Source organism: Oncorhynchus keta, unplaced genomic scaffold (assembly GCF_023373465.1).
Source record: "Oncorhynchus keta strain PuntledgeMale-10-30-2019 unplaced genomic scaffold, Oket_V2 Un_contig_16039_pilon_pilon, whole genome shotgun sequence".
NCBI classification, from domain to species: Eukaryota; Metazoa; Chordata; class Actinopteri; order Salmoniformes; family Salmonidae; genus Oncorhynchus; species Oncorhynchus keta.
The window spans coordinates 288-8,283 of NW_026279674.1; the positions used below are offsets into that span (position 1 = coordinate 288).

The 7,996-nt window shown below is 47.2% G+C and overlaps 1 long non-coding RNA gene across 1 annotated transcript; it reads right to left on the bottom strand.

The window, feature by feature from the left end:
- Nucleotides 1-481: 481 nt before the first annotated feature.
- Nucleotides 482-1,322, bottom strand: LOC127919226 (uncharacterized). The gene is made up of 3 exons (XR_008102207.1): nt 1,263-1,322; nt 1,025-1,204; nt 482-545 (listed from the first exon to the last, which is right to left on the bottom strand). It is a non-coding gene; the product is annotated as an uncharacterized LOC127919226 (long non-coding RNA).
- Nucleotides 1,323-7,996: the final 6,674 nt, after the last annotated feature.

Here is a 7,996-nt window from a genome sequence, read left to right on the forward strand (position 1 = left end):
ACCTCAGCAATGGGAACAAGGCTCAGCCAGCATGTCTACACAAGCTTTATTCTGGAGACCACCTCAGCAATGGGAACAGGCTCAACCCAGCATGTCTACACAAGCTTTATTCTGAGACCACCCTCCGCTCAATGGGAACAAGGCTCAACCAGCATGTCTACACAAGCTTTATTCTGGAACTGACCTCAACAATGGGAACAAGGCTCAGCCAGCATGTCTACACAAGCTTTATTCTGGAGACCACCTCCAGCCCAATGGGAACAAGGCTCAACCAGCATGTCTACACAAGCTTTATTCTGGAGACCACCTCAGCAATGTGAACAAAGGCTCAACCAGCATGTCTACACAAGCTTTATTCTGGAGACCACCTCACCCAATGGGAACAAGGCTCAGCAGCATGCCTACACAAGCTTTATTCTAGACCACCTGTAATGGGAACAAGGCTCAACCAGCATGTCTACAAGCTTTATTCTACAGGAGACCACCTCAGCAATGTGAACAAGGCTCAACCAGCATGTCTACACAAGCTTTATTCTGGAGACCACCTCAGCAATGGGAACAAGGAGAGGAAAAGGTTTCTTCATTCACATCAGCAATGTTCTCAACCAGCATGGAAACGGCTTTATTCTGACACCACCTCAACAATGGGAACAAGGAAGCCAGCATGCCTAGTGAAGCTTTGTTCTGGAGACCACCTCAGCAATGGGAACAAGGGGCCAGCTTTATTCTTCACCTCAGCAATGGGAACAAGGCTCAGCCAGCATGTCTACACAAGCTTTATTCTGGAGACCACCTCAGCAATGGAACAAGGCTCAACCAGCATGCCTACACAAGCTTTATTCTGGAGACCACCTCAGCAATGGGAACAAGGCTCAGCCAGCATGTCTACAAGCTTTATTCTGGAGACCACCTCAACAATGTGACAAGGCTCAACCAGCATGTCTACACAAGCTTTATTCTGGAGACCACCTCAGCAATGTGAACAAGGCTCAACCAGCATGTCTTCACAAGCATTCTAGACCACCTCAGCAATGTGAACAAGGCTCAACCAGCATGTCTACACAAGCTTTATTCTGGAGACCACCTCAGCAATGGGAACAAGGCTCAACCAGCATGTCTACACAAGCTTTATTCTGGAGACCACCTCAGCAATGTGAACAAGGCTCAACCAGCATGTCTACACAAGCTTTATTCTGGAGACCACCTCAGCAATGAACAAGGCTCAACCAGCATGTCTACACAAGCTTTATTCTGGAGACCACCTCAGCAATGGGAACAAGGCTCAACCAGCATGTCTACACAAGCTTTATTCTGGAGACCACCTCAGCAATGGAACAAGGCTCAACCAGCTTTTATTCTGACCACCTCAATAGGCTCACCAATGCTTTATTCTGGAGACGGCCTCAGCAATGGGAAAGGGTGGAGGAGGAAAAGGTTTCTTCATTCACATGAATGTTCTCATTCAGACAAGGAAAAGGCTGTATGCTGACAACATTCTCCAGAGGAAACATGCTGAGTGAAGTGTTCTGTGTTGTAACAACGGGGCCTGTGTTGTTTTCACAAAGCCTCGTACAGTAGGAGTGTTGACCAGCTTGGCCTTTTAGATCATAATGGACCGGGGAGACCTGATCCTAGATCAGCACTCCTACTCTAACACATACACTTTATGAGTACGGGCAAAGAGAAACAACAAGTAACAGTATGAAATAATTCAAGTTAAAACCTACAACACCACAATGTCTTCCATCTAACAGTAGCCGCAACAAAATGCACTCATTGTTAATGCCAATCATGTAAATGTTGTGATGTGGATCACACAGTAATCTATTGTACTGTATGTAGATGAACACAACCACAGTATGCTAAGATAAACACATCACACCTGATTATGTAGGTCCCTGTATCACTACTGAGTGCGTGTGTGTGTGTGTGTGTGTGTGTGTGTGTGTGTGTGTGTGTGTGTGTGTGTGTGTGTGTGTGTGTGTGTGTGTGTGTGTGTGTGTGTGTGTGTGTGTGTGTGTGTGTGTGTTTAACTATACATGAGGGGACCAGAAGTATCCACAAGAATAATAAACAAACAAAAATGTGACCAACTGGGGACATTTAGTTGTTTCTAGGGTTAAGGTTAGAAATAGTGTTAGGGTTTGAATTACGTTAAGGGTTAGAGTTAGGAGCTAGGGTTAGGTTAGGGTCAGGTTTTTGGTTAGGGTAAGAGTACGGGTTAGGGTTAGGGTTAGAATTACGTTAAGGGTTAGAGTTAGGAGCTAGGGTTAGGTTAGGGTCAGGTTTTCGCTTAGGGTAAGAGTACGGGTTAGGTTTAGGGTTAGGGTTAGGTTTAGGGTTAGGTTTAGGGGTTAGGGAAAATAGGATTTTGAATGGGACTGAATTGTGTGTCCCCACAAGGTTGGCTGTACAAGACTGTGTGTGTCCGTGGAAAAGGAGGGCCGAACAGGCCTCCGTTAACATCGACGGGGCTGTAGTGGAGCGGGTCGAGAGTTTCAACTTCCTTGGTGTCCACATCACCAACGAACGATCATGGTCCAAACATACCAAGACAGTGGTGAAGAGGGCACCACAACACCTTTCCCCCCCCAGGATTTGGCATGGGTCCCCAGATCTTCAAAAAGTTCTACAGCTGCATCATCGAGAGCATCCTGGCCGGTTGCATCCCTACCTGGTACGGCAACTGCTCGGCATCTGACCGTAAGGCACTACAGACGGTATTGAGTACGGACAAGTACATCACTGGGGCAAAGCTTCCTGACATCCAGCACCTCCATACAAGGCGGTGTCAGAGGAAAGCCCCAAAATTGTCAAAGGCTCCAATCACCCAAATCATAGATTGTCAAAGCCATGTCTAGGGTCCAGTAACAGCTTCTACCCCCAAATCATAGACTGTGTTCTCTGCTACCACACGGTAAGCGGTAGCGCCAAGTCTAGGTCCAAAAGGCTCCTTAACAGCTTCTACCCCCAAATCATAGACTGTTTTCTCTGCTAAGCGGTCTAGAATTCTCTGCTAAGGGTACCGGAGCGCCATGTCTAGGTCCAAAAGGCTCCTTAACAGCTTCTACCCCCAAATCATAGACTGTGTTCTCTGCTACCCCATGGTAAGCGGTACCGGAGCGCCATGTCTAGGTCCAAAAGGCTCCTTAACAGCTTCTAGGCAAATCATAGACTGTGTTCTCTGCTACCCCACGGTAAGCGGTACCGGAGCGCCATGTCTAGGTCCAAAAGGCTTTTAACAGCTTCTACCCCCAAATCATAGACTGTGTTCTCTGCTACCCCACGGTAAGCGGTACCGGAGCGCCATGTCTAGGTCCAAAAGGCTCCTTAACAGCTTCTACCCCCAAATCATAGACTGTGTTCTCTGCTACCCCACGGTAAGCTGTAGTGGAGCGCCATGTCTAGGTCCAAAACTTCCTTAACAGCTTCTACCCCCAAATCATAACTGTGTTCTCTGGACCCCAAACCAAGAGGCCATGTCTAGGTCCAAAAGGCACCTTAACAGCTTCTACCCCCAAATCATAGACTGTGTTCTCTGCTACCCCATGGTAAGCGGTACCAGAGCGCCATGTCTAGGTCCAAAAGGCTCCTTAACAGCTTCTACCCCCAAATCATAGACTGTGTTCTCTGCTACCCCACGGTAAGCGGTACCGGAGCGCCATGTCTAGGTCCAAAAGGCTCCTTAACAGCTTCTACCCCCAAATCATAGACTGTGTTCTCTCTGACCCCACGCTCCATAACAGCTTCTGCCCCCAAATCAAGCGTGTACCACCGGAGCGCCATGTCTAGGTCCAAAGCTCCTTAACAGCTTCTACCCCAAATCATAGACTGTGTTCTCTGCTACCCCACGGTAAGCGGTACCGGAGCGCCATGTCTAGGTCCAAAAGGCTCCTTAACAGCTTCTACCCCCAAATCATAGACTGTGTTCTCTGCTACCCCACGGTAAGCGGTACCGGAGCGCCATGTCTAGGTCCAAAAGGCTCCTTAACAGCTTCTACCCCCAAATCATAGACTGTGTTCTCTGCTACCCCACGGTAAGCGGTACCGGAGCGCCATGTCTAGGTCCAAAAGGCTCCTTAACAGCTTCTACCCCCAAATCATAGACTGTGTTCTCTGCTACCCCACGGTAAGCGGTACCGGAGCGCCATGTCTAGGTCCAAAAGGCTCCTTAACAGCTTCTACCCCCAACCATAAGACTGCTGAACAATGAATAAAATGGCCACCAGACTATTTACATTAACCCCTTGTTATTGTTATGTCATTTTCTTGTGTTCTTTATTTTAGAAATTGTTTTACTTTTTTTATTTTCTTAACTCTTTCTATAACTGCATTGTTGGTTAAGGGCTTGTCAGTAAGCGTTCCACAGTAAGGTCTACACCTGCTGTATTCGGCACATGTGACACAAACTATTTGATTTGATGTGTGGGTGGTGTGTACTTGCAACCACATTCTCTCCATTTCTCCTAACATTAAACAAACTGCTTCAAAGCTTCCGGCTGCGGTGTTCCATGAAATCCTGTTTGGCAACACACACATACCTGAGAAATGACTTTCATATGTTCTCATTCACTCACTTGACAGGTCGGTGAACTAGAAGTAAGGTGAAGTTGCCACTACTTGGGTCAGTTTGACATTTCTCCCACTAATGGTTAAGGTTAGGATCGGGGGAGGGGAAGCTGATCCTAGATCTGTACCTAGAGGAAACTTCAGCCCAGAGCGGTAAACTACCCAGGGGGAATCCCCTGTAGGTATAAATAGACATGTACATGACATTGTGGAGGCTACCTGCCGCCCTGTGACCTCACATTAACACACTGTCATATATGTAACATACGGTATATGACATCGGCCCAGGTTTAACATGGCATCATACTTCTGTAACAATATACTGTATTGACACAATCCTTTTCACGGTTTTATTTGACCTTGATTTAACTAGGCAAGTCAGTTAATAAGAACACATTCTGATTTAGAATGACGGACAAAACCAAACCGGACCAGGACATCGATGTGATTGTGTGTTGTTCTAAGACCCAGTTGTACAAAGGGAGGAAATGTGTCATGGTTTGACTGCCTGACTAACTGACTGCCTGACTAACTGACTGCCTGACTGACTGACTGCCTGACTGACTTGCTGATTGGGTGGCTCTGACTGCCTGACTAACTGACTGCCTGACTGACTTGCTGATTGGGTGGCTCTGACTGCATGACTCACTGGCTGACTGCCTGACTGCTGATTGGGTGGCTCTGACTGATGACTGACTGGGTGGCTCTGACTGACTGGTTGACTGACTTGCTGAACTGACTCACTTGCCTGACTGCCTGACTGACTGACTTGCTGATTGGGTGGCTCTGACTGGATGACTCACTGGCTGACTGGATGACTCACTGCCTGACTGCCTGCCTGACTGACTTGCTGATTGGGTGGCTCTGACTGGATGACTCACTGGCTGACTGCCTGACTGACTTGCTGATTGGGTGGCTCTGACTGGATGACTCACTGCCTGACTGCCTGCCTGACTGACTTGCTGATTGGGTGGCTCTGACTGGATGACTCACTGGCTGACTGACTGACTTGCTGATTGGGTGGCTCTGACTGGATGACTCACTGGCTGACTGGTTGACTGACTGGGTAAAGATGGGTGGGTCCAAAATGACTCAGTCTCTAGTGACCCGATAAACAAAGTGAACTAAGCAGCTCTGAGTCCAGTTCATCCTGTTATGTGCTGCCAACATGCTGAGGGATTTGTTCATTCATCACAATGGAATAGATCCCCCTTTATCTCTCTGTGTGCTGTTTTAATGGGAGGTTGTACGCATCCACAAAGGGGGGAAAGTACAGACCGTGTGTGTGTGTTCTCTGAATAGCCTAACTTTAATTGACATGACAGAATGTTTCCTGTGTAATAGGGAAATCCGCTGTTCGTTCAATGAGGGCATTCAACAATGATTTACGTCATCAGACAGGATTCATGGCCCGTGGAGGATCCCCCAAGTTTACGTGGATGATCCCCCAAGTTTACGTGGATGAAAGATTTACGTGGATGATCAAGTTTACGTGGATGATCCCAAGTTTAGGATGATCCCCACGTGGATGATCCCCCAAGTTTACGTGGATGATCCCCCAAGCGTGGATGAATGAGTTTACGTGGATGATCCCCCAGACGTGGATGATCCCCCATGGCCGTGGATGATCCCCCAAGTTTACGTGGATGATCCCCCAAGTTTACGTAAAAGATTGTAACAACACCAGGAAATCAGCGCCAAGTGATTTACATTTAAGAAATATGTTCCCAAGAATTCCCACGCATAACAGAGAGACACGTGATCGTATATAAACGTAAGCAAGGTTTGAAATTATTACGTTTTAGTCAAAAATTATATATGTTTGGGCTTCTTGCGGTCAATTTGCAGTCTACAACTTATGTGTAATTATGTTCAGGCCTCTCGACAATCCTCTCAACAAAAAATATCGTCCCGCGGTTGAATCTAGTTGATGATCACTCCTCTACAAGTTTAAACACTCACTTCCATATGCCCCTGCTGATGCACGGACGCACACAAACACACACACTTTATTTCTCACTCCGCTGAGACACGCCTCTAATAATCAGTCCTTTATTCGGGAAATCCATCCATTCTCTCTATTGAATCACCGCCTCTCCGCTAAACTCCCCAGACGCATTTGAAGTTCTCTGATCAATTACTATATAGATTACTTTCCCATTAAAAAAAATGGCTTCATGAGTTAGATGCTTAGCTCACATTTGAGATACATAGGCCGGGGCTATCACTATCCCAATAATAAACCATTACAACACAGTCATTAGTCCTGCGTTATTCAGTTCATCACTATGTCGTTACACCATTATTGAACAGTATATACCCACAGTTCACCTTGGTAGCTTCTTGGATCAGCCTACGAATGACCTCCTTGATGTGCGGTCCGTTCTCTTTTGGCGGGTGCGTGTGAACCGCCACGCGTGTGACCCCCTTGAACAAACCCCCGTTGGGCCAACCGAGATCCAACGGCGGCACCTCTGTATCCGACATCTGCGGCCAGTACGTCGAATGGTGCCCCGAGTTCGCTTTGGAACCGTCGGGTTTCGCCTTTAATGCTCCGCACTTCTCTTCATCTTCAGTGTCATATTCTTTGAAAGTGTTCCTTATCGTTTTAATATCACGGGCCGAGAGAAAGTCTTTCACTTTGTCCTCTTTCAGTCGCATTTTGAAAGCGCCGTCACCGTTTTTGAGCAGTTGTTCAACCGCCGCGCGTTGTTCTTCGCTGTAGTAAAACTCCGGTTTGGACTCCGGGACGTTCTCTTTGATGTGGCCGTCCTCCATGCATGTTAGCTGGGACTCGGCCATGGCTGGTCACCGCTAGACTGAAGCCTATGGGTAAAGTCGCACAACCGCTGATTTTAAAAGGATCCGGAAGATACACGGTTACTTACCTACCAACCTAGGCTACCTGTGTGACGTTTGACTTTGACAGCTAACCTCAAATGCTGCGTTCAGAAATCTGGGAACTTGGAACTCGGAAGTCTCCGACTGCAGTGCGTTCAATACAACTGGGAACTCGTTGAAAAAAACGAGCTCCGTCTGCGTCATCCAAATCTGAATTCCAAGTCAGAAACTCGGGCATCCTCGAGCTACTTGAATTCCGAGTTGGATGATGATTCAAAAGCGCATTATTTACCCAGTTCCCAGTTATCGTGAACGCGGCATTACCTGCCAGAGGGGCGGAACGATAAATACCTTATTATATGACGGAAATCACCCTATGGAAGCGCCCAACGCGTATGTGGCTATCATGCACGTGACTGTCAGACTGTGATTATTGTTGGACTTCGAACAACCCAGATATTTGTGGCTCTTCCTGGAATTGGTGTGATTCCACAGTTAGTTGATCCAAGACTATTGCTCTCACACAAGTCAAACTCTAAATGAATGGTAGCTATGTTGCAACATTGATTAACATTTATACAGGGGC